This window comes from Macrobrachium rosenbergii, chromosome 25 (genome assembly GCF_040412425.1).
Source record: "Macrobrachium rosenbergii isolate ZJJX-2024 chromosome 25, ASM4041242v1, whole genome shotgun sequence".
NCBI lineage: Eukaryota > Metazoa > Arthropoda > Malacostraca > Decapoda > Palaemonidae > Macrobrachium > Macrobrachium rosenbergii.
The window spans coordinates 15,080,119-15,091,706 of record NC_089765.1 but is presented as its reverse complement, the minus strand read 5'-3'; the positions used below and the strand labels follow the sequence as shown (position 1 = coordinate 15,091,706).

At 36.0% G+C, this 11,588-nt stretch overlaps 1 long non-coding RNA gene across 1 annotated transcript in view; it reads right to left on the bottom strand.

Moving 5' to 3' along the window:
* The window catches only part of LOC136852367 (uncharacterized), a 29,978-nt gene that overhangs the window by 6,883 nt on the left and 11,507 nt on the right, over positions 1–11,588 (bottom strand). The window contains exons 2-3 of the long non-coding RNA XR_010857115.1: positions 6,467–6,606; positions 527–812 (exon numbers count right to left, since the gene is read on the bottom strand). This is a non-coding gene — a long non-coding RNA (uncharacterized lncRNA). The remainder of the gene's footprint in view (positions 1–526; positions 813–6,466; positions 6,607–11,588) is intronic.

The window sequence follows — 11,588 nt, the reverse complement described above, 5'->3', positions numbered from 1 at the left end:
GCTGACCAATTTCTTTCATTTTCTCTAATTTTCAACTCATTGAAGAGCAAATCCTTTTGAACACTTTTTTTTTTTCAATGTAAAATGTGTCAATATTCATGTTATTGTAATTATTGTACAGAAAGTTCACACAAAACTTCACATTTCCATAACTGACCACTCTTTTGCCTACATCCGAGAATATACCTTTTTTTATGAAACAGGTTTTTTCATACAAAACCATTTAAATAATAATATGTGCTTATATTTGTGTCACAAATGCTCCCAGGTTCACCATTCTTTTGTCTCTCAGACAGAAAAAGGCAGTCTCACCATGCATTCAACCTCATCAATCATGTATTTGCCTAATTTGTTAATTCATTGGGAGTTGAGATGCTGGATGCCTCCATGTATTTATGTATGCATTTGGGATCCAGAGTAGCACTACATCTCTGGTAGCTTAGAGATTTTGAAAAATCATAAAATGAAGAGTAAAGTACATGTATTCAGGAAGAGTCTTTTGGAATGGAAAGGCGAGTGCACTTACCATCAACAGGGAAAGCTAATGACCTCAGAAATGTCTCTTGGTAATGCCAAGAATGAGATCGCCACCGAGTTGGACTCCAATGCTAACACCAGTCTCCATGCTGAACGGAATTTTCTGCACAAAGTTTAGAGGGCCAAGTTGAAGATCAGTCTTAAACCTCCTCTTGCTCACGGCACCACAAACTTGCTGCTGCAAGTGAATAAGGCGTGTCTTCCGAAAGAGGAATCTGTAACCAACTGCAACGACATCCACCACCCTTGACAGCTGCTCTGAAGGGTAAGGATCCCTGTATGTGGAAAACATAAAAGACATGATAAGCATTACCAGGAATGGCTTGACAAGTACTCGACGGTTAGCATTAGTAACAGTGCAATGCACAAAAGCAAAGTGCAGAACCGCACTACAAGCGAAACACAAAAAGTCAGGTTTAGAAAAACTGACAGCACACAAAACACTAATACAACTGGTCACTACTACATCGAAAAAGTGGTTACTTGTCAAATATATTTAATTAATACTAACAATTAGCACTGATACAGCAATCCTCTGCAAAGCAAACACCTAGACAACAAGGAAAACCTGTTAGCAGTATCACAGGCTCATGGAAAAGGAATTCTGAGACACACCTTTGAATCGAGATGTTGAAAGCATTGGGGAAGTACCTCTTTTGCCTGTCAAACAAATGACTGGTGTACCTGGGAACATTTACGGCATGAATATAGGTTGTATAAGAAGAGTGAAAGTGTTCTTTATAATTCTTTGTACTGTTAACTGCAAAGTGCCATTCTCTTATTTTTCTACTTCGCTGTGGTGTACATTTATGCATGTTCTGTTTATCTAAAAGTGACTGTTACTGTTACAATTTGTATTTTGAACTAATTATTGAAGCTTCTGGAAATGGGGATTTTAATAAGGTTGCTTTTCTGCATTTGCTATGAAGACATATTTCTTTTTAACAACTTGGTGCCAGATTTTATCACAGCGTCTTCAAAAGTTGGCAGTGGAGCCAGCTTATGTAAATACTAAAGATTTAATAAGCTTTCACAAATACCTAAATAAAGAGAGACCATAGAAGTTTACTTCATTATTTTAGATATTTCTGGTAAACTCTCCATCCAAAAGGTTTTGGAAACTTGAGTTTGCTGTTTTTATATACAGGCAGTCCCCGGTTTATGAAGGGGGTTCCGTTTTTACGCCGTGTCGTAAACCGAAAAATCGTCAACAATCCTAAGAAAACTTTACTTTTAATGCTCTGGGTGTATTGAAAACGATGTAAACTGCATTTTTATTGAGTTTTTCATCAAAAAGGCCTCCAAATTTTGATTATTCTGCCATTTTGGAGCCATATTTCTTCCTTCAGATTGGCGTATGACGCGTCATAACCCCAGAACATGCGTCGTAAACCGGGAAATAATTTGTGATGAATATATTTGAAAAGCGTCATAACCTCGGAACGTCGTAAGCCGGACCCGTCGTAAACCAGGGACTGCCTGTATGTAAATTTTTGAAGTATGGGGTCATTATTGTTCTAGTATAGTTATAGTTAATGCATCTAGATATGGTTTTTGCTAAAATTAAGCTTTGTAGGAGTTGAAATTCACCATAGAAACATCTAGGCCAGTGTGGTATATTTTTGACACTTTTCAAGTCTCCAGAAAAATTTAATTGCACATCTGTACTTTTCTTTCTTACAATGTAGCATAAAAAAATGTTTGTAGCTAGATCATGAATGTGCCAAGTGAAATACTGCTAACTGCAACAGATGGAATTTTTGGTCTTCCACAGGGAATTCCTACTGATATATTGTGAGCTTGCTACCATTCAACTTAAAAACCATTTTCATTCTGCTTTAATCTTTATAAAAACGCTATTCAGCATAATCTTGTAAGAGTTTGTAGCATTTAGTCCTCTAATCTTTGCTCCATGAATGATTAAATATCACCAGAGAGGGCATTAGTATGAAAAGGCTTAACTTTTCAAGAGGCATTTGTCATAAATAAGTAGGAATATACTGTACTGCATCAGTTAGCGATTTCCCTTTGCTGAAAGTTAAAAGGAAAGTTTGAACGGCATAAGGTTAACGTTTTTCTTAAGAAATGCTACAAAATTGATAGGCAGGACAAAAAATTACCTAGAAATATATTAAATTGAAGAAAATGCAGTACTGTGTATTGCCAAGATTTAAATCGAAGTAGATTTGTGACTTACATGACACAGAATCCAGGTGATAATGTTTGATTTCCAACCAGGCAAATTTAAATTATGACTGCTTTGTCAGGGCACAAGATTCATGTTATGTATATGTTGAAACAGTTTCAGATATTCTTGGAAAGTTAAAAGTAGCCTAGTCTGCATTTCAAATCTTGCATTTGTATATTTGAAAATTTGTGAGAGGTTATACCCTGTGGAGGGAATTGTCATGGAATACTGAACCAAGATACTCTGCACTTAATAGTGTGTACGGGGTAACTTCATTTATCAAGCATTGCCTTCTTTTAGTAGTATATTTAATTATTTATGTTTATTTAGTTCATTCTTAACAACAGTGTCAAGATAAGTTTTCAAAATAAAAAAAAAATACAAGATATACATCATAACTGACTGGCAGACCAGAGTAAAATAAAGTATACTGATAAAAAGCTCAAAGTTATTTACAATAAGATATTTTCAGTAACATAAAAACACAGAATAAATTTGGGTAAAGCTTACTGTAAAAGATAAGGTGAGTGGAACATTGTACAAATAACAGAAGAAACAAAATTAATTATTTGGTCTGGAAAAGAGAATTGTACTCATGACAATTCATCAAGTCCTGTGTTTTTACTGTGATGTAAATGTATACTGATTCCCTCTACTGTTATACAATCTTTACACTATTCAATGCCCCTAATTTAGTGTAAAGAGCTTTCAGTATTTTATCAATATCTTTCAGGTTTTACTAAGTTTTGCCAGCCAATAATGATTAAATCCTTTCTTTTGTTTTTTATGGACAACATTTACATCAGCTTTTTATAAATTTTGGAAAGCGTAAAGAAGAAAAAACGAAATTCATCACAAATTAACAACCATGTATCTTTCCTTTTCTTTGTAATACTTTAAGACTTTCAAAACAACTGTATTTTGCTCCTTAGTTCTAGATGCAACAAACAGGTCTGTATATGATTTTTGCGGACACCAAGACGTGACCAGTTAGGAATTGTAATCCTCACTGATTTAGGACAGTATTTCATGACTGTGATATTCTTGATAATGCTTGTGATAATCTTGCAAGGAAGCTTGAAGGGTTAAGCATCCACACAGAAATAACTGTAACTTCATCAAGCTGGATGAAATTAAACCACCAGTGCATATTTCCCGGTGCAATTTATACAATTTTTTATGTACCACTGTATGGGGTCTTTCTACCCATTTGTGTTAAATGGGAGCCCCAGCTAAATCTACAGAGTGTATGATTTGCCAAGGGTTTTGATGTTTATGTGCTATGCTTTCGCTTTGAAATTGAAATGACTTCTTTTTAAGCTCTTTAAATGTGATATTCTAACTGGAATTACAGTTTGAAAAATAGTCCACATATTTATAGCTTACATAGCTCTATCATAATTTATCACTTTCACTGTTCAACAATCTTGGACATCAAAACACTTGTGAATCATATGAGGAACGATGGTTATTGTGGGAGGTTTATGATCGTTGTTTTAATTGAGAGTTTTAATAGCATATCAATAATTCGTGCTTGTAGTTGACAGCATATAAATAATAGGTGGCAGTAATTATTAATTTTAATTAATATTCTGAATAATGTTGAGGTAATTTACTATCATATTCTAGTTTATAGAAGAATATATTTATACTTTAGACGATTAAGGGTATTTTGTTTCTTGTGTTTGCACTAAGTAGATTCAGTATTATTAAGACGACGTGTTCACCAACTATATATTTATTGTAGAGTACAGTATACAGTATTGCACTCTAGTCAAAAGTTTGCTGCAAAAGTATCTTAGCTACTCATTTGCCTCTTAATTTGCCGTACTTTAGTGTGAAGAATCGCTGGACAATATTATAGGATAGAATACAGATTCACTGCAATTTAGAAGTGAAGTTTTAAGTTTTTTGTGCAGTAGTCTAAAGCAAAACACTTGTCTTTTTGTGAAGACTTACGGGATAGGCAGAGAAACACTTTTATCTAACTTTAGCCTGAAGGATAAGCAAGAAGAATAGGCCCTCTTTGTAAATGTGGAAAGCTTTTGACAAGTTTAGAAAACAAAAGAGGAGAGAAAATTTTCCAGTGTGTGGACAGGTGGCAGAGCCACCACAGAACCAATTGTTTTTGGGAGCTCAGTTAACTGAATATTGTAAATACCGTACAGTACAGTTTAATACAAATAGAGAGAGACAGCAAGGCTTATTATTTACAACAGAAATAAGTCTAAAACTACTTTGGGAGTGTTATTGGCTAAATGGATTTATTAGATAGAGACAGTTTTATTATGAAAGCAAAAGAAATAGCCCTGATATGAAAGAGACAGTTTTATTATGAAAGTAAAAGTAAAAGTAATAGCCCAGATATGACAGCACTATTTTGAACAGGTGATGCCTGTACAGAGTCATGTATACTGGTAAATAATTGAAATATAGAAGAATTATGCTCAATCTCTTCAAAAGGAATATTTGGAAATCAGAAATGAAGGGGAAGTAACAGAAACCGTCTCCTGGAGGAAATACATTAAAAATGACTTGGTCATTTTGTATTCTTTGCAAGCAGAGTTGGTAAGGAGAAACTAACTCGGGGTTTCATGTGAACAGCAGAATATGTGGAGGTAGGGTTGTAAGTGGTACATTATACAATAGAGGGTTTAACCATTAGAAAAAATTTGCATAGGAGAGACAATACATTCTAGAAGACAAACAATGAAGAATTGTTGATGAGATCAGAAGGGAAGGAGTCAGATGGTATGCTGTCAGTGAAAGCTGAAAAACATTTGGATATAAAACTAGAAATGCATTATGAGAGCCATATAGAGTGATAATCATGAAAATTAGGATACAATTTTCATCTTGACTGTGCCAAATGTTTTAGTAGGTATTAAGAATGTCAGAATATTCCCCAGAGATAAAGGCTAAGCAGTGAGTGAGGCTGGAGAGAATGGTGCCAGTAGTTTTTAGTTTCAGAAAATAATAACGATTCATGGAAAAGTTTGTTACCTTCATAACTAAAAACGTATAATTGTATAAAACCAAAGTATAAAAAGACAAAGAATGATGGTAGGGCGTAGGATGAGGGAAAAGAAAAGTATTCTATCCAAGACTATAAGAATTATCTTAGAAATAGAATTCAGCGTCCTTCTTTTGAGAAGGAGCCCAGACAGGATGAAAGGGACAAGGAAATTAAGTTACAGAAGTTGTTAAGGAGCTTTTATGATTCTGGACCATAATTATATTGAGTAAGAGACTACGTTCTTAGTTTAAGTACCTCTCTCATTAGGTGACAAACCCATATTTCAAGTTCAATTACAAAGATGCATTACTGACTTGATACTTGGAGTAACTGACATGGGCATTACTTAAAGCCAGATATTCAAGAAGCAAGACTGGGCAAAGTAAGGTACTGTAACAGGAGAGGAGAGAGAGTTTGTGTTGAGGAAAGGATGTCCTTTATTCATAAAGTTATAATCTCAGCTGCATTATTTTAATTGAGGAAGTCTTGTACGTTTGCCCACCAGACATCCTTATAATGCTCTAGAAGGTGGTCATGTTTAGGGAGCACGATAGTTGGCGGAAGGTCAAAAAAGGGGAACGGTAATTAAAAATATTTCAAGGACTAACATCCACAGAGTAGTAGTTAACAAGTACTGTATACATTCACACCTCTGAGATATGAAACCTGTCGAGGTTTTATTTGTTTAGTCATTGGTATAAATAACAAAAGACTTGATAACTTACCTCTGTATGTAAAAGAAGAATAAAGCCATTCTCCAGAAAAGGTAGTTTCAGCATCTTGGTGACGAGACGATCCAGAAGTCTCGTTTGGAAATAATGCAGTTTATGTATGTGGTAGACAATAGTACTGTATCAGGAGAAGCCTGAAAAGGAAATCGGAGTCAAATAATCTAAGCAGATACAATATTCAAGTTTAATTATAAGGTGGGGTAGTAAAGGCACTCCCTACCTTTTAAGTTTGCAGGAGCAAGAGAATTGCTGTTTAGTTTTATGATTATTTGTATTTTATTATGTGTTTATTATGTAAAGTGTATTAAGATTGTCCCAACTTTTTTTTTTTTTTGTAATGTCTACTGTATAATGCAAGACTGGGGCTTGTTAGCAAAACTCTGTTTTATCAGGAAATCATTATATGCTGTTCATGGGGAATTTTAAAAGAGAGATCACTGTATGTAGCTATTTTGTTATGCTCAGGACAAAATCACAATGAAGTGAACAAAGCTGTATTGTGAAATGAATTGGTATTTTTCATAGCTGCTGATCATTTATCTTCGTAAAATGGTTTAAAATGACTTGTATCATTGGTGGACCTTAAATTCATGAAGCGGAATCTTGACAGTTCTTGGGAGAAACAATGTGTTCAGCCACCAGTGAATAAGTCTGTGAGTCTTGACTCTTGAGGGACCCAGCTTAGTGATTTTGTAATCTTTGATTGTGCCTAAGTCTTGACTGTAGAATAAAAGTTATACCACAAGCCTGAACTTTTCAGTTCTGTCCTGAAAAATTTACTAGTTTCCTTTTAAATATTTAATTTTATATACTTTTTTTGAACATGGTCTTATAAGTAATGCAGTAAGTCAAGTAGTCTGTAACCAGCTTTCTACGCCAATGATGGAAAAAATTGTAAACTCAATGGGGCACTTAGAATCAAGTACAGTAATACCCAATACAAATCAAAGAAAAGTATGCCAACACTTTACTCACTCTTCCACTTACCAAACTAAGTTCAAAAATTATTCAAAAGGAAACAAATAACTGCTGAAAAGCAACTGCAAAGCAGGCAGTCACCTTAATATGACAGCTCTTACTTAAAATTCAATCCTTAAATGAAATCAACTGCAAAGCAGGCAGTCACCTTAATATGACAGCTCTTAAAATTCAATCCTTAAATGAAATCACTGGACTGTAAGCAGATTTCAGACATGAATCTGATTAGGTGCATTCTAACAAACTATCAAGACCAGTGTGTTCATATCTGCAGTACATGGGGCTATAAAATTGATATATATACACCAACTATACATATTGCAAAACATAAGAATGTAAAATATTTTCATCATCACAAACGTTTCTGTTACCCAGACCATTACCATTACTTGGAGACTTCAATGCACACAAGACTGGAATTTTAAATCTATTGACAAATATGGTATGGAACAATTAACAAATTGTAATGTCTAAATGAAAGTGATATTGATACATTTTTTTTTTTTACAGTATTCAGAACACAGATTAGTTTACAATACATTATCATATTAGTATTACTTGAATGTTTATCCACCTTTCGAGATATACTTGTAAATTTCAGTAGCAAACTACCAAGTGGTATACACAAAGGCCTTGTAATTGGTAATACTCTATACATGTGTATGACAGCACCTTCTTTTGGGATAAATTTGTTTTATAAGCTCAAATTCCATCTGGTACACAAACACGTGTCGTAATTTACAAAAACATCGTTGGAATGGTGAGATACCTCAATAGGTCTAGTCCTAACTAACAAGAAACACTGACTATAGGTCTACACACAGACCAGAGTGATTGTGGTTTTCCAAGCCAGAATGCTCCGTATGGGGATACTGTCGTCTGTGCACCTCACGGGGTGCACTGTAGGCATTACTAAATGTTATTTGCAGCGTCCCTTCGGCCCCTGACTGCAGCCCCTTTCGTTCCTTTTACTATATCTCCATTCATATTATCTTTCTTCCATCTTGCTTTCCACCCTCTCCTCACAACTCTTTCAAAGTGCAACAGCGAGGTTTTCCTCCTGTTACACCTTTCAAACGTACCTACTCTCGATTTCCTTTCCAGCGCTGAATGACCTCATAGGTCCCAGTGCCTGGCCTTTGGCCCAAACTCTATATTCCATTCTATTCCAATCCATTCCAAGCCAGAATGTGCAACAATGGTTGCAAACTGTAACACCTGTAATCGCTTCTATTACAGCAATCTATGGATAACCAAACTTAGGCGTAATTAAACGTCCACCATTTTCTAAAATGCAATCATTTTATTACAGCAGTCCTAACTAACAATAGGTGACTTCAATGCCATTGTCTCGGGTACTCGAAACTGTCGAACTGTTGACCAATTTGATGCACAAACACCTGATCGAAAGCAATAGCTTGCGTTGCTCAAAGTTTGTGCAATAAAATTGTCAATTTAGATTCAACTGGATTTATTACGTCTACAGTTTTGGTGCGACCATCACTCGTACATAGCCCCGTATATAATTTTGATGAAATATATGTTATTAGGACAGTCGAAAAGAAATTTAAAAATCTCGGTAGGCATATTGTATTAGATGCATTGAGAACAGCAAAAAAAATTAATTGTAATAACAGCAGAGAAATGTATACCACAACAAAAGTTCTACCAAACGGAAGGACCTGACATGTGATACGGTTTCGGTCATCAAGAAACCTGCTCGGCTAAACCGCTAGCCGGAAATGGAACCGCGGGTTTATTAAAGTTAATAAACCAAAGCCAAACTCATGTAGAAGGACGTGAATTTTATCTAGAACACGCACAGTCCTACGTATACAAGTTAATGCTTACAAAATAAAGCAAAAGAGAGGAAAGCAGTGTAATAGGTCTATTCTCGTTTTTAAAAGTTCCAGTACACTCTTCCTTTCACAGCAAATGAAAAACGGCGTCTTCCTCCTTCTCTATTAATGAAAATAAATCTATACGAGCGCTAATTCGATCTGCATGGTCTTGCATAATAGGACAAGCTGTTTAAATAAAGCCCCTGGTGCTCAAATCACACCAAATAATGATGTCCAACGGACGATCAATAACCAGTAGCGGTGATGGGGCTAGACCTATACGACAGCTGTTTCTGGCACAATACTTTTGGTGCACATTGCCTTAGCGACCAAATCGTATGTCTTCCATTCATTCACAATGGACTCTCCCCCCACCCCACAATCAGCGGCCCCCACTTCCAAAATGCTGATAAAATCAACCGCGGTTCATCCAGTGTTCCAAACATCAATTATACACACATATATGTGTATATATGTGTGTGAGTAAAATTTTTCACTTACAAATAATATCAATACGAAAAACTAGCAAACGTTCTGGAATTTATGATGTATTTCTAATACCTTATAATACGTTTAATTACTTTTGTTTGGTTGGCGCAGTACGCCTCGAACCCTTAAAAAACACCCAATTAGGTTTTTCTTGTCTGCGCACAATTTGTGCATATGTTCATTCGTAGGAAAAACACGCCACAGCTTTATCAGGTTTCTAAATGCAGTGTCAATCAACCGCTGCAAAATCAGAAATTACCTGACTTTAGTGTGCAGGAACTTAATTCAACATAATGAAAAATATAGAAAGCTGTCTAGTCTGAATTTTGTAAGAAGAGGAGTAATCATTTTTGAGGAGGGATGGAGGGTGGGTGGAGTCTGGGTCTGCCCTCATGAAGGGAAGTCTGCGGTGACACAGTTGGTCCTATGAAACTTTTGTTCCCCTATACCTTGGTCCTAATTGTGATGGTCATTTCGGAGTCCCCAAAGTCTTAGAAGTCATTCAAAGTCAAAATCCTGAGAAAAATAAGCAAAGGAATGAAAATAATGATGCTTCCTTTATAATCCAAACTGATTATTTTTTCTGCGACTATTGTATTCTCTGGCAACTTCGCCATATTGATGGACAATTGCCTGAATCATCTTCGGTTAAAATCTCGTTGCCAACTGGATACAACTAAAAGCATAATATTCCTCTCCCCCAAAAATAACACCATTAAAATTCCCTCAAGAAAATTTCACCATATATAATAAATTCAGCTTAAATTCCTCCCTGATCTGAAAAATTTCCTCTCTAGAATGTACAAATTTTATGAGTGTCAAAGACAACATACAGTCTCACATGTAATCTCATTGGAAGCTAAGGACGTCTATGGTTTTAGTAAGATACCTATTTCTATTTCCTCCTGAGTAATAGTAGCCAAGCATATTTCAAAAGCATGGCCTTATTTATAACTAAAATAACTCTTGACTCACAGGCAACACATTCCATTTCATATTCAGCATGCAACAATTATAGCTTTGTGTGTGTGTGTGTCGACTGTGTGTTTCTTAATGGTGCGAGGATTGTGGGGGGGAGGGGGTTGAGAGGGGGTGCCTCTTTTAAAGTCTCCTTCACCTGCCATGATGTTTAAACAAGAGTTGCCAATTTGGAAGCTCTTGCTTATGAAGAGCCAAAGTGATTCAACTACGGCCCTAGGCCGATGTCAAATTCGAAATACTCATTAACTCTAAAATATTTATAATCAATAAACGACCTGGATACAGGAACCCTATAATTAAACCCAGGGGTAACAGAATTCAAAAGTCCAGAAGCGTCAAAAACTGGAACAAAATATAAGAAAAACTTAAAAAAAAAAAAAAAGCCATCTTCGTCTCCCACCAACACCAAGCGGACATTCAGCCCGCGACCACCAACGATTCTCGCCCATACCCCAAAATCTAACGCTTTAATATCTCATAAATAATCCCACAGTGAATTTCATAGTTCCGGACTGTCTGGCAGTCCGGCGGTAATCAGCGAAGTCGTTCGTACCGAGCCAGCAGCGATGCTAGAGCAACGAAAATCAATAACGGCGGACCCCACAAGCAGCCATCTCAATTTCAACCAGCTCGGCGGAGGAAACCGACTGTCAGCCCGGCCTTTGGCTTGAGTGAGCTGGGGCTCGGTTACTTTTTACCGTCACCTGTTATTTCGTACGGTTTCTTAGGGCATTTTTTAGCTCTTTTTGTAGTAGGTGATGAAATCTGTATCTTTTATAGCAACTTTCAGCAGAATTGTTAAGTGTTTATACTAATAAAGAGTGTGA